General features: G+C 49.0%; 1 long non-coding RNA gene across 1 annotated transcript in view; it reads right to left on the bottom strand.

The window, feature by feature from the left end:
• LOC135965013 (uncharacterized) overlaps positions 1-26,898 on the bottom strand; it is a 103,502-nt gene extending 76,604 nt beyond the window's left edge. The window contains exons 1-2 of the long non-coding RNA XR_010577832.2: positions 26,724-26,898; positions 19,023-19,130 (exon numbers count right to left, since the gene is read on the bottom strand). This is a non-coding gene — a long non-coding RNA (uncharacterized lncRNA). The remainder of the gene's footprint in view (positions 1-19,022; positions 19,131-26,723) is intronic.
• Positions 26,899-26,956: the final 58 nt, after the last annotated feature.

The raw sequence follows: 26,956 nt of genomic DNA on the forward strand, positions 1-26,956 counted from the left end.
CTCTAGACTAGACGTCGCAGCATCTGGATTTTAGTCATTTTTTGTTTTCAGCTCACTAGCTGCACTCTTTACTTTTATTTATTGATTGATTGAATCAGGGTCTTCCTATATTGCCCAGGCTGGTCTCAAACTCCTGGGCTCAAGCGATCCTCCCACCTTGGCTTCCCCAAATGCTGAGATTACAGGTGCGAGCCTCCGTGCCCGACCTGCTCGCTGTGTTCTTTTGCTTGGGCTGCTGTCACAAATTCTCACACACTGGGAGGCTTAAAACAACTGAAATGTATGGTCTCATGGTTCTAGAGGGCAGAAGTCTGAAATCAAGCCATGAGCAGGGCCAGGCTCCCTCCCAGGGCTCCAGGGGAGGACGTTTTCTGGCCCTTCCAGCTTCTGGTGGACCGTGCTAGTCCTTGGCTTATGGTAGCATAACTTACCTCTATAACCACATGCTCTCCTTCCCTGAAAAACTTTGTCAAGGTATCTCAAATCTCCCCCTCCCTTCTTTTTTTTTTTTTTTTTTTTTTTGAGATGGAGTTTCACTCTAGTTGCCCAGGCTGGAGTTCAATGGTACGATCTTGGCTCACCAAAACCTCCGCCTCCAGGGTTCAAGCAATTCTCCTGCCTCAGTGTCCCAAGTAGCTGGGACTACGGGCATGCACCACCACACCCGGCTAATTTTGAATTTTTAGTAGAGACAGGGTTTCTCCATGTTGGTCAGGCTGGTCTCAAACTCCCGACCTCAGGTGATCTTCCCGCCTCAGCCTCCCAAAGTGCTGGGATTACAGGTGTGAGCCACTGCGCCTGACCTCCCCCTCCCTTCTCTTATGAGGACATCAGTCGTAAAATTTAGAGTCCACCCCAAACTCAGGAAGATTTCATATCGAGATCCATAACTTAATTACATCTGCAAAGACCTATTTCCACATAACACCACATTCACGGTACTGGGACTTGGGACTTGGGCATGTCTTTGGAGGTGGGGACCAACCTTCAAAGCTAGTGTCAACCCATGACACTACCTATGGACAATTGCTTTTTCTTTTTGAGTCTCCATTTTCTCACCTGTAAAATGTGAAATCTAACTTGAAAGTGTTGCTGTGGAGGTTTAAAAACATTAGGATCACATGGTACTATGGGGATGAACCTTAGACATCATGCTGTGAAAGAAGCTAGCCACAAAAAAACAAGAACTGTATGATTTCCCTTATCTAAGGTTCCCAGAGTAGTCAAATTCATAGAAACAGAAAGGAGAATGGTGGTTACCAGGGGCTAGGGTAACCACTAGAATGGGGAGTTACCACTTAGTGGGTATAAAGTTTCAGTTTTGCAAGTTTTTCAGTTTTTTTGAAAAACTTGTAGAGATTGTTTGCAATGTGAATGTGCTTAACACTACTGAACTGTACACTTAAAAATGGTTAAGCCCGGCAGGGCGTGGTGGCTCATGCCTGTAATCCCAGCACTTTGGGAGGCTGAGGCGGGTGGATTACCTGAGGTCAGGAGTTCAAGACCAGCCTGGACAACATGGTGAAACCCTGTTTCTACTAAAAATACAAAAATTAGCTGGGCATGATGGCACGTGCCTGTAATCCCAGCTACCCAGGAGGCTGAGGCAGGAGAATCACTGGAACCTGGGAGGTGGAGGCTACAGTGAGTTGAGATCATGCCACTGCACTCCAGCCTGGCAACAGAGTAAGACTCTGTCTCAAAAAAAAAAAAAAAAAACCAGCCTGGCTAATACGGTGAAACCCCGTCTCTACTAAAAAATACAAAAAACTAGCCGGGTGAGGTGGCGGGTGCCTGTAGTCCCAGCTACTCGGGAGGCTGAGGCAGGAGAATGGCGTAGACCCGGGAGGCGGAGCTTGCAGTGAGCTGAGATGCGGCCACTGCACTCCAGCCTGGGCGACAGAGCGAGACTCCGTCTCAAAAAAAAAAAAAAAAAAAGTTAAGCTGGCATTTTTTTTTTTTAAAGACACAATCTTTCTCTGTCTACCCAGGCTCAAGTATGGTGGTGCAGTCTGCACCTCCTGGGTTCCAGCGATCCTACTACCTCAGCCTCCCAAGTAACTGGGACTATAGACGCCCACCACCACACCCAACTAATTTTTTGTATTTTTAGTAGAGATGGGGTTTCGCCATGTTGCCGAGGCTGGTCTAGAACTCCTGAGCTCGAGTGATCCTCCTGCCTCCACCTCCGAAAGTGCTGAGATTACAGGTGTGAGCCATCATGCCTGGCCTAAGCTGGCAAATTTCACGTGTTTTTTTTTTTTTTAAACCACAACAAAAAAAGATGAGGCGATTGAATAGCAAGTGCTTTGTAAACTGGAAGGCACGCTACACATACAAGGTGACTGACATGTCCCAGACGTAGGCCATCCCTGGTGCCTAGCAAGTCATCACTCAGTATTCACCCAGTGAGAGAAAAATCTCTGCTATCGTTATTATTTATGGTGGGAGAAAAGAGGACACGAGAGAGGGGAACTCCACAGCAGAAGCCTGCCCTGGTGATATGGTTTGGATATCTGTCTTCTCCAAGTCTCATGTTGAAGTGTAATCCCCAGTGTTGAAGGTGGGGTCTGATGGGGCCCGATTCCTCATGAATGGCTTGGTGTCCCCACCCTTTTATCCCCCATTGGTAATGAGTTGCCATGAGATCGAATGAGTCTGGGACCTCCCCGCCACCTCACGCGCTCTCTCTCTCTCTCTCTCTCTCTCGCGCGCGCGCGCTCCCTGTCTCACCACGAAGTTACGGCTTCCCCTTCGCCTTCCACCTCTAAAAGCCTCCTGAGGCCTCCCCAGAAGCACATGCTGGCACCATGCTTCTCGTACAGCCTGCAGAACTGTGAGCCAAAAATACACCTCTCTTCCTTCTAAAGTGCCCAGTCTCGGGCATGCCTTTACAGCAACACGAAGTGGACTAAGACACCCGAAGATCAGAGGAAAAGTCTCAGGACTGCTGGGACCCCCAGGGAGAACTCCTGATCCCCCAAACCTGCGCCAGCTGGAAGAAAAGTTGCCCACTGTGTCATCACATCTTGGAAGCATGATGGAGTCCCGTGATTCCTATACAGAGGCCCCTTGGTGTTCCACAGTCACTATCTCCCTGCCCCCACATTTTCTGCAGGGGTGAGGGGTGGGAGGTAAGAGTGGATTCTGACACCCCGAGAAAGAAAGGCAGGTGTAGAGCGGTGGCAGGGCAGCTCGTGGATCCACCTATGTCTGGGGAGACCCTTAGGAACGTCTTAGGAGATCTCTGAACATGAACAGCTTCTCTGCATCCCACACCCAGAGCTGCTCCAGCAGAGAGGCCAGCACCATGGGGTTTGTCCCTTACAAGGGAGGGTCTGCTCCAATCAGGACCTCGGGGCTCTCCCAGGAGGCTGGTCACTTTCTCACCCACTTCCGTGTAACTCCAAGAACACGTGGGATAAGGCTGTGTCCATGCATTTTTTTTCCATTTGCATGGAGGCATCTCTGCCACTGAATCACTATAAACATCAACATATGTTTCCTCTCATCCCAGAAAGACACCTTAAACTCACAGAATCCTTGCTGCTTTTGTTGCCGTTGAGAAACATCTCTTATTTGGGGCATCCCCAGGCACCCTGCAGCTCCGGTTCTTTCTCTCTGCTGAACTCCCATGAGAAGTCTACTATGGTGAAGGTGTGGGTGTTTCCAGAACTCCAGGCACAAAGAGCCAGTATGCGCCCTGCTTGTATGAAATCACAAGAAACAGAATTGGAATTGGCGTGAAGCCTCAGCTGGGAGGGGATGTGTTTGAACTCTCTCCTGCTGAGTGTACATGCACGAGTGAAAGGAAACCTGGGTAGCCATGGCAATCTAGATAAAAGGACACCCACGCATTCCCACGCACTCCCGTGCACCAGGACCACACGCATGCTTCGAAGAATCTGCCAGACTCCAGCCACGCCTGGGGAGAAGGGAGCCCAGAGAGCCAAGGGTGTTTGCCTGGGATACGGCGTGGGCACCCCAAGCCTGTTCTTAGCCCTCTGGAATTCCCTTATCCTCATGAGGAACTGTTGCAAAAGTCACAGGAGACAGCAGGCATCTACTATTGGGTGTGGTGGAGAAAGAAAGTATGGACGTTTTGAAAGACTTGAAGGTCTTGATTGGGAAAAATCCCTGCTGGGTTTTGCAGGGGCCAGTTCAGCAGGGGGGAGTTTTAGAGAATAAAGATGTTGATTCATCAGAAGCCTTATGTCCCAGCCTCTGAATGACACGGGGCAGATCTTCTCCTCTGACATGATGGCCTGAAAAGTCTGGAAAGCCTTCTCTGGAATCCCTAACAGAGGGGCTGGTAAGGCCAGCCTCAGCCCAGCACTGAGTGCCCGTCCCCAGGAGGAAACCTCAGTCCAAGGACAGAAGCCATGCGGAACCCCGGGCTCTGGTCCCAGTCCCCCCGCAAATGTGCTTGAAAATTCACCCACAACTACGGGGGTGATGCCTTTGCACCACAGACATGCTCGAGACTAAGAAGCGCCTCTGAGGATGGGTGAAGTGGAAGCTACATTTAGACCTGAATAAAGAACTGTCCTTTCATAAACGGAGCTGGCATGGCAGGGAGCGAGGGGGGCGAGGGAGGCAAAGGCCCCGCTGGCACTGGGGACAGGGAGGGACCTCTATGCTCCAATCCCTGCCGCCAGCAGGCCCAGAATGTCAGGCTGGACAGAAGGGCCATCTTTGTACCAGCCACCTCCCCCGGGGACCCTGCTTCCCTCCCTTGTGGGACAGGCTGACCAAGGGTCAGAGCCTACGAGGAGCGAAAGGGGAGGCTGCTTGGGACCTCGGCCATCCAAACTCACAGCAGCAATGCACACTCTCTGTTTCAATGCAAAAGATGCATTGTGCCTGCTGGAAGCTACTTGTCCCATCTCAGAGAGAGAGAGAGAGAGAGAAAGGGACTGGGAAAGATGGACAGGAAAGGGAAAATATATGGCGAATAACTTGTTTTCTCTCTCCAGCTGGTTCAGGAGAGTGGTTGGAACCACACAGGATGCCTGCAGAGAAAACTCCAGACAGTGGATGGAGCCCGGATTAAGAAAGGGGCTGTTCACTTTGGGAGACCAAGGAGTCAGGAGTTCTAGACCAGCTGGGCCAGCATGGCGAAATCCTGTCTCTACTAAAAATACAAAAATTAGCTGGGCGTGATGGTGCATGCCTGTAATCCCAGCTACCAGGAGGCTGAGGCAAGAGAATCACTTGAATCCAGGAGGTGGAGGTTGCAGTGAGCCGAGATCATACCACTGCACTCCAGCCTGGGCGAAAGAGTAAGACTCTGTTTCAAAAAAAAGCAGGGGGATGTTGTTGACACCCGTGCCCAGAAAGAACAGGCTGGATGCAAGAGAGCGTGTCAGGTGCAGAGGACATGGAGGTCCCATCAGAATAGAGGGAAGGCAGGCAGGAGTTGCGGGGAGCCAGTGAGAGGGGCAGGTCATAGCTAAATCTGGACCCTGAGCTGAACTGATCTGGGGAACTGGGGTAGGAGGAGCCAGTCAAGATCAAAGACACAGCAGGCCCCACTTCACAGGACCAGACAGGGAGCTGCAGCTTCTCTGCAGTGTGCCTGCACCCCACCTCACAAAGACAGCAGCAAAGTGCCCACAGGAGGGAAAGAGGGAGAAAGAAGGGGCCCAGTGAGGCCTAAACTGTCACTGAACATCCTGGAGGGACACTGGAATCCTCCCTTCCAGGCAGAACTGCCTCTGCTTTGGGAAAATCACCTTGTGGTGCCTGGTGTGCAAAGTGGGAAGCTCAGTCAACATGGTGGCTCACGCCTGCAATCAGCACTTTGGGAGGCTGTGGCGGGAGGATCAGATCACTTGAGGTCAGGAGTTCGAGACCAGCCTGGGCAACAAGGCAAGAACCCCCACCCCTTCTGCCCCCTAATCTCTGTACAAAAGAAAACTGTGTAAAGCTAAAACATGCCCCCTTGTTTGGGAGATGCTGTTCGCTGAGAAGCTGACTTTGGTGGTTTAAAACTTCAGAGGGTTGGCCGGGCGCGGTGGCTCAAGCCTGTAATCCCAGCACTTTGGGAGGCCGAGACGGGCGGATCACGAGGTCAGGAGATCGAGACCATCCTGGCTAACACGGTGAAACCCCGTCTCTACTAAAAATACAAGAAAATTAGCCGGGCGAGGTGGCGGGCGCCTGTAGTCCCAGCTACTTGGGAGGCTGAGGCAGGAGAATGGTGTGAAACCGGCGGGGCGGAGCTTGCAGTGAGCCGAGATCGCGCCACTGCACTCCAGCCTGGGGCACAGAGCAGGACTCCGTCTCAAAAAAAAAAAAAAAAAAAAAAAAAAAAAAAACAAACTTCAGAGGGTTCTCTGAGGCTCTGAGTCTCAAGACTGCCTCTTTTCTTTGCCTGGGTTTGGAGGACACTTGGCAGGAACCAAAGCACAATGTTTTGGTGATGAATGGGGGAGGAGGTCATTTCTGTTTGTTGTTGTTGTTGTGTTTTGTTATGTGAGTTGTTGATTCTCCCTGGGGGAAGGAGCCTCACCTCCTGCTACCCCGGAGGCTGTGGAAGCTCTTGGGCTGGCCGTGCCTGTCTGGCAGGTGCCACAGTGTGCACACAACTGAATTACTTGGAATGGGCCAAGTTTGGGCCACTGAATCCTCTTAGTGTCTACTTGGCAGCCCACTGGGCATGAGTAAGGGGTGGCCCTTCCCCATCTATCATTCTAGAAGAGACCCAAGCTGGGGCTAGGAAGCAAAGGCAGAGAGGGAGGTGGGAGAAAGAGAAACAGCAAAACGACTTCCTTCTTCTGGTCCCCGCCGGGTGAGAAAGTGGAGCTGGACTGCTAGGTCAAAGTTAGGATGGTTCAAGGGTGAGTTGGTTCTTGCCTCACAGAAGCCTGATAGACAAAGAGTCATTCACTCTAGGCCTGTGGGCTGACAGCGTAGTTCATTTATTCAGCAAATATTTACCCAGCACTGCTCCGGGCCAGTGTCTGTGCTGTCATTCTCTGTGGAACAGTCTCTTAAAAATAAAGTCTCACTGAAAGTTACCACTGACTTGAACCGTGCCCACACTTGGGTGAGAGCCCTGGAATTCCTTGTTCCAGAAACTGTGGGAGGCATTCCCATGGGAAGGGGAGGGAGCCGTGGCTGGTGGTGGCCAAGGCACACCTCAGAGTGCTGGAGCAAACAGCAGGGTGAGCAACAGCCAGGATAGGGGTGTGAGACACACTGGCATCCTTGAATAGTCCCAGAAACACTCAGGAAGTGACCCCAGGAAAGGGGCTTGCTTACTTTTATAGTAAAGCAAGATAAAAACATAGCCAGGCAGCAGTGTCAGTTTGAACATATGTGCGGCCCTGCTCAGTGATAAGTGGGATACAGTTGCGGTAACAAACAGGATAATTTGTTTCAGAAGGAATAGGAGAGGGGACGAGGGGACGAGCAATACAGTCAAATACAATATATTTTTTAAAACTTACGTTCTGACCAAATTTCAAAAAATCTCAAACTTTATGTCAGGATCCATCATAGATAAATCTACAACACTTGAACCCTGTAAAATGCGGAAGGGTCTGTACTGGCAGGGACTCAGAACGCTGTTTGCCAGTTAGCTTTCCTGAGGAAGTCAGCCTGGGTGAGACCAGCTGAAGAAAGGAAGTGACTCTCAAAGTAGTGGCCAGATGGCTGAGCTGCCGCCATCTTATGAGGAAGCCTGAGTGCTGGGGGCAAATCCAGCCGTGGCTCTGTCTTCTTGTGTGTGTTCTGTTTCTCCTGAAGTGTGGGTTTTATGATCGTCCATGGTGTAGCATGTGGCAGAATTTCCTTCTTTTTCAAGGTTGAATAATAGTGCATTGTATGGATAGACCACATTTTGTTTATCCGTTCATCTGTCAATGAACATCTGGGTTGCTTCCGCCTTTTGGCTACTGTGAATAATGCTGCTGTGAATATCAGGGTACAAATATCTCCTTGACCCTCTACTTTCAATTCTTTTCCGTCTGTACCCAGAAGTGGAGTTGCTGGATCATATAGTAATTCTGTTTAATTGTTTGAGGAAAAGCCATATTGTTTCCACAGTTCTGTGCTCGTCTGTTTTCTCCTGGAGTGTGAGTTTTATGGTCACAAACCTCAAGCATGCAGATGTAGGTTTTCTGTATTTTTCTATGATAATGTCATTTCTGTCTTGACAGCGGAAATTAATCTTGTCACTTCCAGGAAAACCCAAGTCATATTACTGACTTCCCAGTCATTTTGAATCAGTCAGATCAGGGTTTTCCTGTCCCCACTTCTCTCCCAGAAGGGAAAGCCATTGCTGCAGGGGTGGGGTGAGGAGGGGCCATCTTCTGTCCTCCAGGCATCTGCACAGATGCCACTGGCTCTGGCAGAGGTGACTTCTCCAAGACTTGAGCTTTTCCCAGATCCTCCCAAATCTATCTTGAACTTTTTAAAAATCGTATGTGTTGAATTGTTTTTAAATTGCGGTAAAATACACATAGTGCATAAAATTTACCATCTCAGCCATTTTGAGGTCTACAGTTCAGTGGCACGAAGCACATTCACACCGTGGTGCCGCCTTCACCATCATCCATCTCCAGAAATCTTTTCATCTTGCAAAACCGAAACTCTGTACCCATTAAACTACAACTCTTGACTGGACGCAGTGGCTCACGCCTGTAATCCCAGCACTTGGGAGGATGAGGCAGGCAGATCACCTGAGGTCAGGAGTTTGAGACCAGCTTGGCCAATATGGTGAAACCCCATCTCTACTACAAATACAAAAATTAGCTGGGCATGGTGGCAGGCGTCTGTAATTCCAGCTACTCAGGAGGCTGAGGCAGGAGGATCGCTTGAACCTGGGAGGTGGAGTTGCAGCGGGCCAAAGTTGCAGTGGGCCACCTGGTTGCAGTGGGCCAAGGTTGCGCCATCACACTCCAGCTTGGGCAACAAGAGGGAAACTCCTCCATCAAAAACAAACTACAACTCTCCATTTCCCCTGCCCACAGCCCCTGGCCAACACCATTCTACTTTCTGTTTCTATGAATTTGACCACTTTAGGTACAGCCACAAGAATGGGAACCAGTAAGTGGAATGGTATAGCATTTGTCTTTTTGTGTTGGCTTATTTCACTTAGCATAATGTCCTCAGGGTTCATCCATGCTGTAACACGAGGCAGAATTTCTTCCTGTTCTAAAGTTGAATCATATTCCATTGTATGGCTAGACCACAGCTTGTTTATCCATTCATCTGTCAATGAACATTTGGGTTGCCTTTACCTTTTCGCTATTGCAGATAATGCTGCTATGAACATCAGGGCACAAATATCTCTTTGAGTCTCTGCTTTCAGTTCTTTTGGGTCCATACCCAGAAGCGGAATTGCTGGATCACGTGGTAATTCCATGTGCAGTTTTCTGAGGAAGAGCTGTGCTGTTTTCCACAGGGGCTGCACTATTTTACCTTCCCAACACCGCTGCGTGAGTGTTCCAGTTTCTCTGTTCCTCACCAACACTTGTTATTTTCTGTCTTTTTGGTAGTAACCATCCTCATGAGTGTGCAGCGGCTTCTCATCACGATCTTGAATTTTTAAAAAATTTATTTCTAGTCCCTTCCAGACTCTACCAGAGGAAAAGCCCTTTGTAGGGTATCCACATCAGAGTCTCGCTCTGTTCTCTGCAGTCTAAAAGATTTTCAGTTTTTATTTTTTGAGACGGAGTCTCACTCTGTCACCCAGGCTTAAGTGCAGTGGCACAGTCTTAGCTCACTGAAACCTCCACCTTCCGGGTTCAAGCTATTCTTCTGCCTCAGCCTCCCGAGTAACTGGGATTATAGGCATGTGCCACCACACCTAATTTTTGTATTTTTAGTAGAGATAGAGTTTCACCATGTTGGCCAGACTGCTCTCAAACTCCTGACCTCAAGCAATCCGCGCCCTCGGCCTCCCAAAGTGCTGGGATTACAAGTATGAGCCACCGGGCCCAGCCTAGATGTTATTTTTATCTCTTATTTATGGGAAACACAGCTCTCACATCGTGGATTCTTTGCATTTTGTGGTTTACCTGGCAGAACTACACCGTGTTGAGTAGCAACAAGGATGTTGACCCCTTCAGGGCGGGCGGATCACAAGGTCAGGTGATCGAGACCACAGTGAAACTCCGTCTCTACTAAAAATACAAAAAAAAAAAAAAATTAGCTGGGTGCGGTGGCGGGTGCCTGTAGTCCCAGGTACTCAGGAGGCTGAGGCAGGAGAATGGCGTGAACCCGGGAGGCGGAGCTTGCAGTGAGCCGAGATCGCGCCACTGCACTCCAGCCTGGGCGACAGAGCGAGACTCCGTCTCAAAAAAAAAAAAAAAAAAAAAGACTCTGGAACTTGAAAATCCTTTTCCTAAAAGCTCAAGTCTTGCGAATGAAATAGACCTGGGCTATCACGTCATGAACTGTCCTATACGTTTAAATAGTATCTTGAAACTCAACTGCCTGCTTTGTTCTTTCTGGATTATTCTGTAACATTGTTTATGCCGTTTACTTCAACATATGGATGCCCCAGGGCAACAAAGGGCTCTAGGCTCGATGAGATGGGGGTCAGGCAACAAGGGTGAACCTTAACAACCACCTCCTCATTTTCTCCAGCCGCACAGGAGTGGTGTCCTCACCCTCTCACCTGCACCCACGAGGTGGGCTTTGGACTCGGAGGCCCCGCCTTTCCCAGCCCACAGCCTGACAAACGATAACGCACTGGCTTCCCAGAAAAAGAAAACAGAAAGAGAAAGAAGCAGTCCGGGGGCCACCAAGAGATCAGAAAAGAGAACTAAGTCTCTCTGTGGCAGGGGAGCACTTGGCAGAAGGGAACTGTTTTTAGGAAGCTCAGATCCTGATGCACTGGCTCGGAGAGACAATGTGGGCCATTTGAGGTCAGTGGCTCATCCTTTCTGCACCCCAGTTTCTGCTTCTGCGGAACAGGCACTAATCATACTACACCATGTGTCGTGGAAATGGATGAATAATCAGGGCCTCCCACAGAGGACAAATGCCCCAAAATGCGAAGTCAGGAGTGGCAGTGAATACTGATCACTGGGAAGTGGGGGAGACGCGTTCAGACACCAAGCCTCAGTCTTGGCTGTGCACAAGCGCTGAAAGCTCTCCTTGAAGGATGCATCTCCGACAAAAGAAAGAAGTGACTCAGCGTAGTAAGTTTCTGTCATTCATAAAATCTCTCCTTCCTCCTCATGCGAAGCTCCCTGGGAGAAAAATTAAGCTCTTCCCTTTCTTTAGGCTGATGCAAAATCTTAAAATGTCGTATCTAAAAGCCCTTCCTCCACCTCTGCCACACTTCTTGTTTAATGACCTTCAAAATTGGTTTGTATTTAATCGGTAGAACTCAGGCTTCAAACAAATTTTGGACAGTGTGGTGGTGTGTGCCTGTGATTCCAGCTACTTGGGAGGCTGAGTCAGGAGGATTGCCTGAGGCCAGGAGTTTGAAACCAGGTTGAGCAACATAGCGAGACCCCCATCTCAAAAAAAAAAAAAAAAAGGACAGAACTCAATATATCAGAAAGGTAAGGGGGGACTGTTGAGGCCAGCTCTGAGGTTGGCACCTGTCCCCTCGGGCCTCTCAGCACCACCTCCTTCCAATTCATTGTTCTAAGCTTTCTCCTTAGAAGCCCTAGGACTTCCCATCAAACTGTGTGAAAACATCTCAAGGAGCTTAACTCTCCCATTTGACAGGTGAGTAGACAAATCTAGAGACAATTCTAGACAAATCTAGACAGATCTAGATGTCTGGATTCCAGGCTCAGTTCATTTCCCCTTCCTCCATGCCAAGAATGGCAGAGTCATTGGTAGAGACGAGATCTCACTATATGGTCCAGTGATGGTGGTGGTGATGAGGGAATCAAGGTGGGCAGGCAGGAAGACAGTTGCCGTGCAAAAGAGGGATATGAGCAACACCTCTGAAAGAAAAAAGGGCACGTGTTTCTAACTGATGGAGGTCAGAGGTAGTTTCCTCATAGACAAAGGATAGTGCAGACCAAGCAAGGAGACCTCTTTCTTGTGAGCTGGGAGAGGGGAGATGACACCACGTTCTGCTTCAGTCCCTTGGACAAGAGGAGCATATTTCTGAGTGTGTGTGTGTGTGTGTGTGTCTGTGTGTGTGTGAGAGAGAGAGAGAGATACAGGGTCTCACTCTGTCCCCCAGGCTGGAGTACGGTGGCATGATCATAGCTCACTGCAGCCTCTACCTCCTGGGCTCAAGTGATCCTCCCAGCTCAGCCTCCCAGGTAGCTGGGGTCACAGGTATGCACCACTACACCAAGCTATCTTTTTTATTTTTTATAGAGATGAGGTCTTACTATATTGTCCAGGCTGGTCTTTAACTCCTGGGCTAAAAGATCCTCCTGCCTTGACCTCCCAAAATGTTGGGATTATAGACCGCATTTCTTATGTTATGAAAGGACTTAAATGAACTGAGATTGGATAATACTGAAAGAGGCATTCTGTAAGGTGCTATTTCTCAACTCATTGGTGATCTGACCTTAGTGTTGCAATGCATGGGTCTTTCGCCGGAGTTAATGCTAACCAATCTGTGGAATGCCGGGAAAGGTTAACCAGCCCAGCACGGCTGCAGTGATTCTGAGATTTTCCTGTTCTGTTCCCTCTGCCCATCCTCATCTCTGCCACATGATGGTTAATTTTACATGTAAGTTTGACTGGGCCTGGGTGCCCAGATTTGACACTATTTCTGGGTGTGTCTGCGAGGATATTTCTGGAAGAAACCAGCATTGGAGTCAGTGGGCTCAGGAAACTAGATTAGTCTCCCCGACGTGGGCGGGCCTCGTCCAATCTGTTGAGGACCTAAATAGAACAGAGGAAGAAAAAACGCACCCCTTCTTTCCTGCCTCACTCCTTGAACTGGGTTGTCTTCTTTCCTCTCCTCCTGCCCTCGGCCTGGAATTCCCCCCACTGGGACTTAGGCCACTGGCTCCCTCAGGCCTTTGGACCCGGGCTGAACGCCGGTACCAGCCTCCCCAGGTCTCCAGCTCCCAGATGGCCAGCCGGGGGATTTCTCAGCTTCCATAATCACATGAACACATTCCCCATAATAAATTTCCTTCTCTACATTTGTAACATATTTTAATATTTTTATACAAACATTTCCTATTGGTTGTTTCTCTGGAGAACCCTGACTAATGCAGCCACATTTCCCTTAGTTATAATTGCAAATGCAGAGGAGGTCTTGAAATTGCCTGAAAAGCTGTTCATTGTAAAGGCTGTGCGTGCGTGTACAGTGTAAGGCATCCGGTGGGTACTGACATCTTTGTGGAGCAAATTCAACCACATCAATAGGTTATTTTATTTTCTGAGACAAGATCTCACTCTGTCACCCAAACTGGAGTGCAGTGGCGCGATCACAGCTCACTGCAGCCTCGACCTCCCTGGTTTCAGGTGATTCTCCCGCCTCAGCCTCCTGGGTAGCTGGGACCACAGGTGCGTGCACCATACCCCGGCTAATTTTTGTATTTTTTTATGGAGTCAAGGTTTCGCCATGTTGCCAAGGCTGGTCTCGAACTTCTGGGTTCAAGTGATCCTCCTACCTCAGCCTCCCAAAGTGCTAGGATTACAAGTGTGAGCCACCACACCCGGCCAATAGGTAATTTCTAAGCCAGTCACACCCTTTCTCTTAAAAACACTTAGAAGCTATCAACTGTGTTCCTATCCTTTCACCCAGCAACAGCACTTCCAGGAATTCATCCAAGAGAAAGATCAGAGACGTGCAGAGAGATTTATGTAAAAGTTTGTCCACTGAGGTAGGAAATATTTCCTACAAATGACCTGAAAGGCATCACACTATTTTATCACACAGTTGTACCATTTAGTGTCATGGAAGGATTAATAATGCACTGGGGGAAAAGCAGGTTACAAAGCACTACGCTATCTTATTCCACATTTATACTATATGTTATAAAATATGTACTTTTAGAACATATGTGGAATTTATTCCACGTTTATATTATATGTTATAAAATATATATGTTTAGAACATATGTGGAATTTATGTCGAAACTGGAGCGCCTCTGTTTTCCAAATCTAGTTATACTTGGTCCATCCCTCCTGACCAATTCCCTGGATTGTGCAAGTTCAAAGACTTTCTGGGGATGCCCATGATTTGCACGTGTGGGGATTGGAGAGAAGACATGTTATTATGGCTGTGCTGTGTTGACCGAGACATAAAACTCAGCCCCGTCTTTAACTTATACAAATATACGATTACGTACAGACACACACACTCAAGCACGAAGCGTCTGGGTGGGTGGACAGGTGGAGAAAAGAAAGAAGGAGTTTATATTTCAACCTTGTCAGCCACTTGAAATTTCACCTTACACTTGTTCACTACATGCCTTTGAATTTCGCCAACTTCTTCAGTTTGTTCAACATGAAGTTCAGTTTGTTCAAATAAATAAACATGGAAATTCTAAAATGGAAATGTCTTACAGGAGCGCAGAGAGCAAACAGGTGTCAGGAAAGTCGTGGCTTGACACATGTAAATTCAGCCTGTCAGAGTGCCCCAGGTAGCAGCAAATGTGGCTACTGTTGTATAGACAGCCTTGTGTTAATTATATTTACTGCTTTGCGCATTTAGACTGAGAATTTTTAAAACTCCATTTAGCCCAGCTGATGAAGCTGTCACAGCCCATTTCCCACATAATGTCCCATCATTACAAAGAGAAAGATGACCGGGCTCAGTGGCTCATGCTTATAATCCCAGCACTTTGGGAGGCTGAGATGACAAGATTGCTTAAGCCCAGGAGTTTGAGACTTGCCTGGGCAACATAGTGAGAATCTCCTTTCTGCAAAAATAATTTTAAAATTAGCGAGGCATGGTGGTCAATGCCTATATAGTCCCAGTTACTCAGGAGGCTGAGGTGGGAGGATCACCTGAGTCCAGGAGGTCAAGGCTGCAGTGAGCCATGATCATGCCACTGCTCTCCAACCTGGGCGACGGAATGAGACCCTGTCTCCGAAAACGAACAAAAAAAGAAAGAAAGAAAGATTACATTCAAAAATAGAAATAAAACTCTAATTCAAGCAGACTAATGAAAGAGATTTGCCACCAACCCACCTGCAATTAAAAGAGAATGGTAAGAGATTTTTGTTTGTTTGTTTGTTTTTGTTTATGTTTTTGAGATGGAGTCTCGCTCTGTTGCCCAGGCTGGAGTGCAGTGGTGTGATCTCGGTTCACTAAAGCCCCGCCTCCCGGGTTCACGCCATTTTCCTGCCTCAGCCTCCCGAGTAGCTGGGACTACAGGCGCCCGCCACCACGCCTGGCTAATGTTTGTGTTTTTAGTAGAGACAGGGTTTCACCATGTTAGCCAGGATGGTCTCCATCTCCTGACCTGGTGATCCATCTGCCTGGGCCTCCCAAAGTTCTGGGATTACAGGCGTGAGCCACTGCACCCGGCCGATAAGAGTTTTTATTATATGTAAGACACATCTTCAAAATACCACATGTACTTTAAGAAAAAAAAAAAATCTGAGTATCTGATGGGGGAATTGAAATCCTATTGCCTGTTCCAAACATACATTTCAGCATTTTCTCATCTAAATGGCAATTTCTCCGCAAATAGGGTCGGTGGGGAGAGCTGGAAAGGCACCCCCTGCGGCCCCCAGCCCTTCCGCTTCCAGCCCTTCCGCCTCCAGCCCTTCCTCCCTGGAAGGTCCAGGATTGCAGTATTACATCCACATCTGTGGTCACAGGGCCCTGGCTCAGAGAAAGCACGTGTCGCCTTTTCTCTCTGAAGGGAGGCTGTCTCTGCATTTGATGTACTTACTCTCTTATGTGGCCCATTCAATCATCCTTTACATTTCTTTCCTGTGAGACACAATTCAAAGAAGCCCCATCATCTTCAAAACAGCTTAGACACGAATCCACACGGGTGGAGTCCAGTGCAGCTTTGCTTGTTTAGGTCACCCCCGTGTGTCTCTAGAGGGAACTACTATTTCAGGTCTTTGAAACATCACTTTGAATCCACACTGCATAAGCAATTTTTATCTGCTTACAAACAGCACCTGCTGCGTCTGAAGCACTGCAGTGGCAGACACAAAAGTAACTAGAGCATTGATCCTGCCCTCAAGAAACTTGTGGTTTAACAGGGAAGAAGAGACGTGCAGAAAGAAACTTAAAGATGGCAGAAAGCAACAAATGCCTTTCCTTGCCACAGCAAATATGTTAGGAACGGGGAAGAAGGTAGAATTAATTCCAGCAGGGAGAGCATCTGAAGAGGCTCCCTGGATGTGGCCTTTGATGTGGGCTGAAGACTGGGCCTGATTTAGGGTCATTCATCCATTCATGAAATAGTTTAAGCAGCAGCAAAATCATGTTATCAAGGCAGAAAAGTGCAGGACCTACAGATAAAATATAAGGAGGTTTGTGTTTCCAAAGTATGGAGTTGTGAAGGGTGATAATGTGAATTGGATTTGAAAGAAAGGTGGGGGCCTTATGTATCAAACTAAACAATCTGTGTTTCTCCAGGTGACATAGCAGGAACCAGAGAGGGTGTTTGAGCAGAGAAGTGAGCTCACATATTCTTTTATGTATTCAACAGTGTCATTCAACACATAGGAGTGTGGCTATCTGTGCCAGGTGCAAGGCGTTGGGTACACAGTGGTGAGAAAAACACACGTGGGTCCTGCTGCCACAGAACTTACAGCAGAGTCAGGAGACAGACGATAAAGAAATATGCACACATACAAAGCAATACCTGGCAGCGCACAGTGGCTCACGCCTGTAATCCCGGCACTTTGGGAGGCCAAGATGGGTGGATCACCTGAGGTCAGGAGTTCGAGACCAGCCTGGCCAACATGGTGGCCAACTAAAATACAAAAAATTAGTCAAGCATGGTGGTGGGTGCCTGTAGTCCCAGCTACTCGGGAGGCTGAGGCAGCAGAATGGCTTGAACCTGGGAGGCAGAGGTTGCAGTGGGCCGAGATTGAGCCACTGCACTCCAGCCTGGGCAACAAAAGTGAAACTCCATCTCAAAAAAAAAAAAGAAAAATTAATACCTGATTTAAAATAATAATTAGACAGAGGAAGGAAAGAAAAACCCAGAATCCTATTAGAGAATAATGAGGGGCTGGGAACTTAATTGAGATTGGAAGTTAGAGAAGTCCTCGCCAAGAAAATGACATGGGAACTGAGACCCGAAAGGTACATGAGTGATGTGGAGTAAAGTCTTGGGAGATGAACCTTCCATGCTTGTGTGAAGGCCCTGAAGGAGGAAGGAGTATGCAGAGCTCAGGAGACTGGAAAGTGTTGCCAGGAGCTAGGAACGAGGGGTTGGGAGACGTTGGTCAAAGGGTACAAAGTCCCAGTTATGCAGGATGAATAAGTTCTGAAGATCTAACATGCAGCCCCGTGACCATAGTGAATAATACTGAATGGTATACTTGAAATTTGCTAAGAGAAGAGATCTTAAGTGTTCTCATAACACACAAAACATAGCAACTACACAAGGTGATGGGTATGTTAATTAGCCTGATTGTGACATTTTGATAAATTGGGTATACAATTTATCAAAATGTCACACTGTGGCTGGGTGCGGTGGCTCATACCTATAATCCCAGCATTTTGGGAGGCCGAAGCAGGTGGATTGGTTGAGGCCAGGAGTCTGAGACCAGCCTGGGCAACATAGCAAGACTCCATCTCTACAAAAAGTACAAAAATTAGCCAGGCGTGGTGGCACATGCCTGTGGTCCCAGCTACCCTGGAGGCTGAGGTGGGAGGATTGTTTGAACCCGGGAGGTAGAAGTTGCAGTGAGCTGAAATTGCAACCCCTGCACTCCAGCCTGGGTGACAGAGTGAGACCCTGAAAAAAAAAAAAAAAATCACACTGTACTCCTTGAATCTGTGCCATTTTTGTTTGTCAATTATATCTCAATAAAGTAAAAAAAAAAAAGGACTAGAAGAAGGCTGGTGTGAGGGGAGGGTAGGAGCAAGGAAGAGGGTGGCAGGGGATGCTCAGAGACAAAAGGGCCCCTGTCACGTGCATGGCAAGGAGCCTGGGCGTTCAGTGCCATAGGGGGCTAGGGAACAACTTGATCCCATCTGCAATTTAGAAACAACACTCTGGGCACAGCGTGGAGGATGCCCTGGGGGGACATGGGTAGCTCTGGGATATCCATTAGGAGGCTTCTGCAGCTGCCAGGTGAGACTGTGGTGGCTGCAGCAAGGCAGGCATCAATGGGGTGGAGAGAAATGCTCCCAGAAGGTGAATGTGGTCACAGCAGGGCTTAGAGGAGAGAGGCTGGACGCAGAGAGGCCAAATGAGGAGGCTGTGGCAATTGTCTTAATGGGATACAGAAGCGAGACATAGAGGGAAGGAGGGCCGCATGTTGTTTGGAAAACACCCCAGCCAACTCCTAGGGTGGCGAGGCCCCCCCCCATTGAGGGGGAAGGCATGAGTCAGAAAGGCACTCAAGGGGAGACAAAAGCTTTGAGCCTGCGTGGCTTTAGCTGGCCACAGGATCAAAGTGTGAACAGGTGAGCACAGAGGGTGGGTTTGCCCTGGGACCTCTCAACTTTGGGGAGTAAAGACATGACTCAGACAGAGAGATCCAGGAGCAAGAACTCAGTCCAGACGCAGGGGTTCCTTAGACTGTGATTCTCCAACTCCCGACCAAGCTGCATTTCACTTGGGGAACGGAAGAGAAGACGCCCCTGCTGGGGTGGGGCTGCAGAGGAAGGACTGAGGATATCACTGGGGGTGGGGAGGGGATTGAGGAGGGGAAATGCAACATAAAGTCACCCAGAACCCAGGGAAGTTCCAACTAAGACACACAGAAATGCACAGGGAGGTTACCTAAAACAACTTCTACTTATTTTGACACTGTATTAAATTATGTTTTATAATCATCATAATAACAGATAAACATTTGCTCGGTTTCTGTGATGTGCCAGCTCATATTATGTATCCATGTATGTACTAGGCTGTTCTTGCACTGCAATAAAGACATACCCGAGGTAGGGTATTTTATGAAGAAAAGAGGTTTAATTGGCTCACAGTTCTGCAGGCTGTACAGGAAGCATGGTGCTGGCTCTGCTCAGCTTCTAGGGAGGCCTCAGGAAGCTTCCAATCATGGCAGGAGGTGAGGGAGAGTAGGCATGTCACCTGGTGAAAGCGGAAGCAAGAGAGAGAGACTTGGGGAGGAGGTGCCACGCGCTTTTAAACAACCAGTTCTTGCGTGAACTCAGAGAGCGTACGCATCACCAAGGGATGGCCCAAGCCATTCATGAGGGACCCACACCCATGGTCCCACCTCCCACATTGGGTATTACATTTCTTTTTTTTTTTTTTTTTTGAGACAGTGTCTTGCTCTGTTGCCCAGGCTGGAGTGCAGTGGCCGATCTCAGCTCACTGCAAGCTCCGCCTCCCAGGTTCACACCATTATCCTGCCTCAGCCTCCTGACTAGCTGGGACTACAGGCGCCTGCCACCTTGCCCGGCTAATTTTTTGTATTTTTTGGTAGAGATGGGGTTTCACTGGGTTAGCCAGGATGGTCTCGATCTCCTGACCTCGTGATCCGCCCGTCTCGGCCTCCCAAAGTGCTGGGATTACAGGCTTGAGCCACTGCGCCCGGCCGGGTATTACATTTCAACATGAGATTTGGGTGGGGACAAACATCCAAACTATATCAATGTACATGCATACATTATGTAACATTTAATATACCAATAGCGTAACAGTGAAACAGCGAAAGAGCTAACGTAACTAACTCTACTTTGTTTAACAGGCCTTCATCCATTCCTGCACATAGTCTAGGATGATTTTGAAGCACTGAGATAATATGTAAAAACAGCAGTCATGTTGTTTTCAAAACTAACTCTGAAATGAAAGGGAAAGGTCATAAACATCTAAGTTTTATTAAAAATTTATAGGAGCATTGTGACCTGACCAAGGACAACGAAGTTCCCAACCTCCTGGGACCCTTGCTTGTACCCACGTGTCTGTGGTTGTCAGTCACACCTTGGTACCAACCCCTTCCTCTTCTCTCTGCCCTTAACATAAAAAGAGCCCCAAAGTTGCACTGACTTAAGATGGTACTTTAGGATGCTAGTCCACCATCTTCTTGATTTTGCTGGCTCTCTGAATAAACCTGCCTTCCTCCCCACCAACCCTTGTCTCTCGAGTCTGGCTTTTGAGCAGTAAGCAGACCAACACGGGTTAGGTTACGATAGCAAACATTTCTATCGAACTTGCCCTGGCACAGTTCTAAGCTACTTACATTTATTAACTCACTCATGAGGTAGGTGGTGTTACCATCACCATCTTACAGGCAAAAAACTGAGACAGAGAGGTTAAGTAAAATGCTCAAGATCACAAAGCAAGTAAGTGGTGAGGCCAGGATCTGAGCCTGGCTCATCAACACGATTCTATCTCACTTTACACATCATATAATAATCGTAACTTTTGGTATAAAAATGATGGCAGCAGCGGCCCACCTGGAGCAGCTGCTGCTAAGACGCTGGCTGCAGCAGGGGACGTGCAGCTGGGGCTGCATGCTCCACAGAGCCAGAGGGAGCTGGGAATAGGAGGGACCCATGCCCCCTTCCAAGCTGAAGGGGCCAGGGCCCTGCCCTCCTGGGCACAGCTGCATCTGCCCAGCCACAGCTGCAGACCCAGGCATCCCTGTGCTCTCAGGAGCCTGGGAAGTCCCCTGTCCCTGCCGGCTCAAAAGTGCCTGCTGCTGCTGCCTGGCTTTTCCCTGCTCCTGGTGCCCACTTCAATTTTGGAGCAAAGTTGAGACCAAGCCCAGGCACTGTCATGACCTGGCCAAGTGTGTGAGTGCTCAGGGCAGTGCTAACATGCCAGCCTCCTGCCACCTCAGCCTCCTCCAGACTTTGAGCACTGACAGGGTACGGGAGGGAGGCTAAGGAGGGCTGAGGGCAGCTCAGTGCAGGCTGGCAGGCGCCCCTTAGCACAAACAGTCTGGGTGTGGTGGATGCCATGGATGGCAGGTTGATGGCAGCAGGAGACAGGCAGGTTCCTGGGTGGAAATAAGTGGGTCCCTGGTGAAACCCCACTTTCAAGCCAGGGATGGCCTGAAGCCTGGGGCCCAGGCTATCCGTTCTGTGGATGGGAGCAAGAACTTATGGTGCTTTTTCTGGGCCTACCCATGGCCGCCCATGGACCACTCAGCACACACTTCCTCCCCTCTGAAGTCCAAAAAGTCCCAGACTCAGCCAGGCCCCAGCAGATCACAGGACAATCTTCCTGCAGATAGGAGCTACCCACTCCAGGTCTCCTCTCTGCTGAGGGCTTCACAAACAACGGGTCAACCTATCTGCGGAAAGGAGTTACCCACTTCAAGTCTCCTGAGAGGTATACTGATGCTCAATAAAGCACCTATTTGCTTTGTTCACCCTCTAGTTGTCCACGTACCTCACTCTTCCTGGACACGGGACAAGAACTCAGGACCCACTGAATGGCAGGACTGAAAGAGCTGTAACACAAACAAGGCTGAAACACACACCCCTGCTTCCCCCCTACCCCCGTTCACCATATTGCAGGCAACAAGAAGGAGAGAAGAAAGAAGGCGAGACCATCTGCGGCCCTTCAGGAAGTTAAACCTAGGAGCTCCCCAGGCCGGGGCTCTGCAGTTCCTGGTGTCTCCAAGCTTCCAGATGCCACCATGTTTCCTGATGCTTACAGTGGAAGCCACCTATGTTACACCTAGTCTAGCCACAGCCTCACAGGGAGCTGGCACCTGTGCTGGTGCCTGGAGCTGCCCACCCCACTGCAGTAGCCAGCGTGCTTGGCTGTGCACAATGGCCGGACCCTGTGCGTGCTCGTTCATGTACCCCTTGCTGCTTCACACCTGGACTGCCCTTGGCAGATGTGGGATCCAGGCCAGTAGCATGAGCTGAGTGCAGCCTGCCAGGCTGAGTGAGCAGAAAGAGCCCAGCAGGCCTGAGAAAAACTCAGGCAAAGGTGCCACTGGCCACAGAGGTTTCTGGATGGCAAAGCAACACCCCAAGGATCCTGTGGCAAAAATAAGTAGCTCAGGTCAAAATACTTAAGAGTCCATCCTTGACTCCTCTCCTTCCACTCTAGACCCAATCCATCTACAAATCCTGTAGATTCTAGATGTGCTCCACCTTCAAAGTATATGTAGAATCGACTGCTCACATGCACCCCACCAATGCCACTCTATCCAAGACCATCGACTGTCATGTGGATGAGTGCCATTTCCGTGCAGATCGTCTCTTGGTTTCAGGTCTTTGCCACCTACAGTTTGTTTTTAACAAGGCATCATTCAGGAGAATAATTTGAACACGTAAGTCGGGTCATGTCCCACCCTTTCTAAAACTTTCTGTAGTTCCCTCTCTCGCTCAGAGTGAACAGGCCAAACACCCATCCTCCTTCCCTCTGCTCACCCACCCTGACCTCTTGCTGTTCCCTGACCTTACTGGGTCCTCCTGCTTCTCAGCATCTGTGCTTGTTCCTGCTGCTTGGGTGGCTCTGGCCCCAGATACTTGTGTGACTCACTCCCTCGCTTCCTCTGGTCTCTGCTCAGCCATCAATTTATCAACACTTCCCCAACTCCCCCACCTTGCAATAGGGTCGCATCCCCCTCCCTCGGCCCCTGATCTGCTCCATGGTTCTTCAGAGCATCCCTCACCATCTGACACATCATCCACTCTGCTTATTTTCTGCTTCCCTGCACTAGAACTCAAGCCTTCTGAGAGCAAGGACTTGTTTTTGTCCCTGCAATAACCCCAGTGTGTAGATCTGTACCTGGCACATAATAGGCTCAAGAAATATTCTTTGAAATGAATGAATGATAGTATTTTTATTCTCATTTGACAGACAAGGCAACAGGCTCAGAGGTAACGTGCTAAGGTCATCAACCTAGTAATATAGTAACTACCAAGAGCTGAACCTGTCCCATCCCCTTCTCTCACTGACCAAGTATGAAGTCATTCCCCTCCTTCCAGTCAAGCAAAATACCCTCCCGTCTCCTCACCCCACCACCACTACAGGAACTCTTCTGCAGAGGCTCTCTGGAATGTTCAAGCAAGTATCACTCTTAATGGTAGAATGTTCCATTTGATTGAAGGTTAACCTGATCAATGTCAGAATGGCAACTACTTTTCCTTTCTTCTTGAATTATTATTTTTTAGAGACAGGGCCTTGCTCTGTCACCCAGGCTGGAGTGCAGTGGCACAATCACAGCTCACTGTAACCTCAAACTCCTGGGCTCAAGCCATCCTCCTCACACAGCCTCCCAAGTAAGTGGTATTACAGGCACAGGCCACCATGCCCAGCAATTTTTTTTTTGTATTTTGTAGAGTTGGGGTCTTGCTGTATTGCCCAGGCTGGTCTCAAACTCCTGGCCTCAAGTGAGTCTCCCTCCTGACACTCCTGAAGCACTGGGATTACAGGTGTGAGCCATCATGCATGGCCTCTTCCTCAATTATTGAAATGTAACTGAACCTTCTCTTTGTGTTGCAGGATTAAAATTATTATGAGATGTGGGGCATGTAGCTAAGATGCTGTATTAGTCCATTTTCATGCTGCTAATGAAGATATGCCCAAGAATGGGTAATTTATAAATAAAAAGAGGTTTAATGGACTCACAATTTCACGTGGCTGGAGAGGCCTCACAATCATGGCAGAAAGCAAAAGGCACATCTTACATGGCGGCAGAGAAGAGAGAATGAGAACCAAGCAAAAGGGGTTTCCCCTTATAAAACCATCAGATCTTGTGAGACTTATGCACTACCATGAGAACAGTATGAGGGAACTGCCCCCACGATTCAATTGTCTCCCACTGGGTCCCTCCCACAACACATGGGAATTATGGGAGCTACAATTCAAGATGAGATTGGGTGGAGACATAGAGCGAAATCACATCAGATGCAGATGCAGGAGGTGTAGAAGATAGGGGTGAGTGGGTACCAGCCCCTGCTGTGGCTTTGGGACTTGGCTTGATCCTTGGTCTCCTGCTCCGTCCTCATTGAGGGACCATGAATGGTGATTAGCGGTCTGGTTTCTGCAGCTGCCCCACAGCTGTCCTTCTTTAACAGCAGTTAATGAATCCAACATTAAACATTCCCCTGCCAAGCGACTTGTTACCCCCAGGACAGTCTCTATCACTATCACTATCAGCATCCTTTAACTTTCCAAGCTCATTTAAAGTGTTATCTGTAACCAGGATCCCATGAAACGTGTACCTCTTCATCAGTTTACACACCTCTTCCAGACCCTACCTGAAGTTACTGTTTTGATTTTTTTTTTTTTTTTCTTGAGACAGAGTCTTGCACTGTCACTTAGGCTAGAGTGCAGTGGTGCAATCTCAGCTCACTGCAACTTCTGCCTCCCAGGTTCAAGCAATTCTCCTGCCTCAGCCTCCCAAGTAGCTGGGATTACAAGCACGGGCCCCCACACATGGCTAATTTTTGTGTTTTTAGTAGAGGCGGGGTTTCACCATGTTGGCCAGGCTGTTCTCGAACTCCTGACCTCAGGTGATCCGCCCACCTCAGCCTCCCAAAGTGCTGGGATTACAGGTGTGAGCCACCATACCCGGCCGAGTCTGTTTTGTTTAAGGCATATGAGCAAACTCAAAACTCCATGCCAAGTGGGGAGCAAAGGACGTTCATTTCACCCCCACACCTCCATTTAGCTTCTAAACTAATTTTCACCCAACTCGAGGTCTGCATCCTTGTGAAAACATTTAAGTCTGCAAGTGGCACTTGGGTAATGACTGGTGGATTATTAATAAAACACAGAAAAATAAAACCAGAACATAGCCAAGCATCTGCAGCTGTGTGGACCAATGAAAATGTGAAACCTTTCTGGTTTATGGGTACTTGATCCTCCTTTGGCTTTGCGAGGCTTGCGGGGACAGATGTGGAGTGGAGGATGAGGGTGGGAAGCTGGAATCTGATCATGTCACATGCCCCAGGGCTCTCACTGAAAGTAAGCCCCTCCATCTTCCCCATTGCACCGCTGAACCATGTCATTACATGTCTACCTTAGAAGGGCCTAAAATAAAAAAATAGTAGTGAAAAATAAATAAATAAATAAATAAATAAATAAAAGTTCAAAAACCACTCCATAAGAAGCTGAAAATCTGTACTTCACGTTTCTTTCCCTGAGCCCTGAGGAGGTCTAAGTCTTCCTTCATTCATTCCCACATCAAGCCTGAGATATCAGCCTCCCCAGAACCGTGTTTTCATCCTGCATTATTTCTGCAATGTTCCATCAGGCATCTGCGGGTCTTTAAAGGAAATGTGAAAAGGCAGCAAAGACACATCTGCGCAGCAAAGACATGTAGCACAGGAAAGAAGTGGAGAAATCAAAGCCAGAGAGAAGCCTGCTAGCCACCTGGAAATCAAATTGTGTCAGGGAGAAGGCCTGCGTGGAAAATAGATTAGAAAGGCAGTGAACAAGACAGAGGAAAGAACGGCAGCCCCTACAGAAGTTAATTAGAAGCAGAGGAGGCCAGAATTTGAAAAGCAGCCTGAATCTGAAAAGAGTCCTGCACTGCTTGAGGAAGGACTCAAGATTCAGTAAGTTCTATCGACTTCTACCTGGGTAACGAACGCAGTGGCCGTCCACCTGCATGTCCCTCTTTGCTAACCACGCTCAAACTGGGGCTGCAGGCTCTGAAAGAAATCCAGGGAGGAACCAGACATCAAAGGAATGGGAACGCAGGCCTAGGACTTCAGATGAGAGGGTACCCTCCATCCACAGTGCCATCCTTCATCTGACTTCCACCCCGTCCTGACTCTGGGCCTGGTGCAAACAGGGCTGGTGAAATTGGTGGGAACTGGGAAAATGATACCTGCCTGGACTACCCCAAACATCCAAAGAGACGGCATAAGTACAGGCACTGGCAGAGTGGGGCTCCACAAAGAGTGACCTGTTATTATTAAATCATATGTAGCAGCAGGTGGAAGTGGCCTCTGAGCCTTTCCATTTTTTTTTTGAGACGGCGTCTCACTCTGTCGCCCAGGCTGGAGGGCAGTGGCACAATCTCGGCTCACTGCAACCTCCGCCTCCCGGGTTCAAGCGATTCTCGTGTCTGAGCCTCTCGAGTAGCTTGGACTACAGGCGCCCGCAGCCACGCCCAGCTAATTTTTTATATTTTTAGTAGAGACGGGTTTCACCATGTTGGTCAGGCTGTTCTCGAACTCCTGACCTCAGGTGATCCACCTGCCTCAACCTCCCAAGGTGTTGGGATTACAGGCGTGAGCCACCGCGCCCGGCCGCCTTTCCATTTTCATCTGCGCAGTCCAGGTTCGGAGTGCTCTCGGAGCTCCTTCGTCTTCCCCAAACCCCGTGTATCAGTTCCCTCTTGCTCCAGCTCCCCTGTGGAGTGGGGCCTCCTCATCTCCTCCCAGCTAGCGAAAGTCATCTTAGTAAGAGACCAGCAGTAACCCTAGGCCCTGAGGGCGGTCCCTTTGATCAGGCTCTGCGACCCCCGTGCTCGGCCTCTTCGGAGGCACTTGGCATGACTGCGAGGTCGGGCTCAGGTGTTCTAGAAATTTAACTTTATTTTGTTTATGAACTTATTTTCCATTTCCAGCCACCTGGTGGCAGAAACGTAAAGTGTGGACCCCAGCGTCTGGATGAGAGGACACAAGCATTAAAAAGTCAACGTCGGGGCAGCCAGGCCCCCCACGTGCTAGCCCTCCAGGCCCCGGGCGTTTCCTAGGCAGGTAGGGGAGGGGTTGGTAACAGTGCAGCGCCACTCACCCCGATGCTCGTTTTCCCAATGCAGGCAAACGCCACATTCCTGGTGTTGGTGCAAAAAGAAATCATCCTACTTGTCCCCTCGCTTAAACTTTCCCACAGGCGTTGTCAAACAACCCCAAGAGCTGGCCTGCGGGTTTTCAATGCGCGCCTTTCACCCTGGGGGGCGGGGCGAGCCGGGGGAGGGCCTCGTGGGGGCGGGGCGTGCCGGGGCGTGGCGTAGTGGGGAGGGGCGT

This window comes from Macaca fascicularis, chromosome 9 (genome assembly GCF_037993035.2).
Source record: "Macaca fascicularis isolate 582-1 chromosome 9, T2T-MFA8v1.1".
Lineage (NCBI taxonomy): Eukaryota > Metazoa > Chordata > Mammalia > Primates > Cercopithecidae > Macaca > Macaca fascicularis.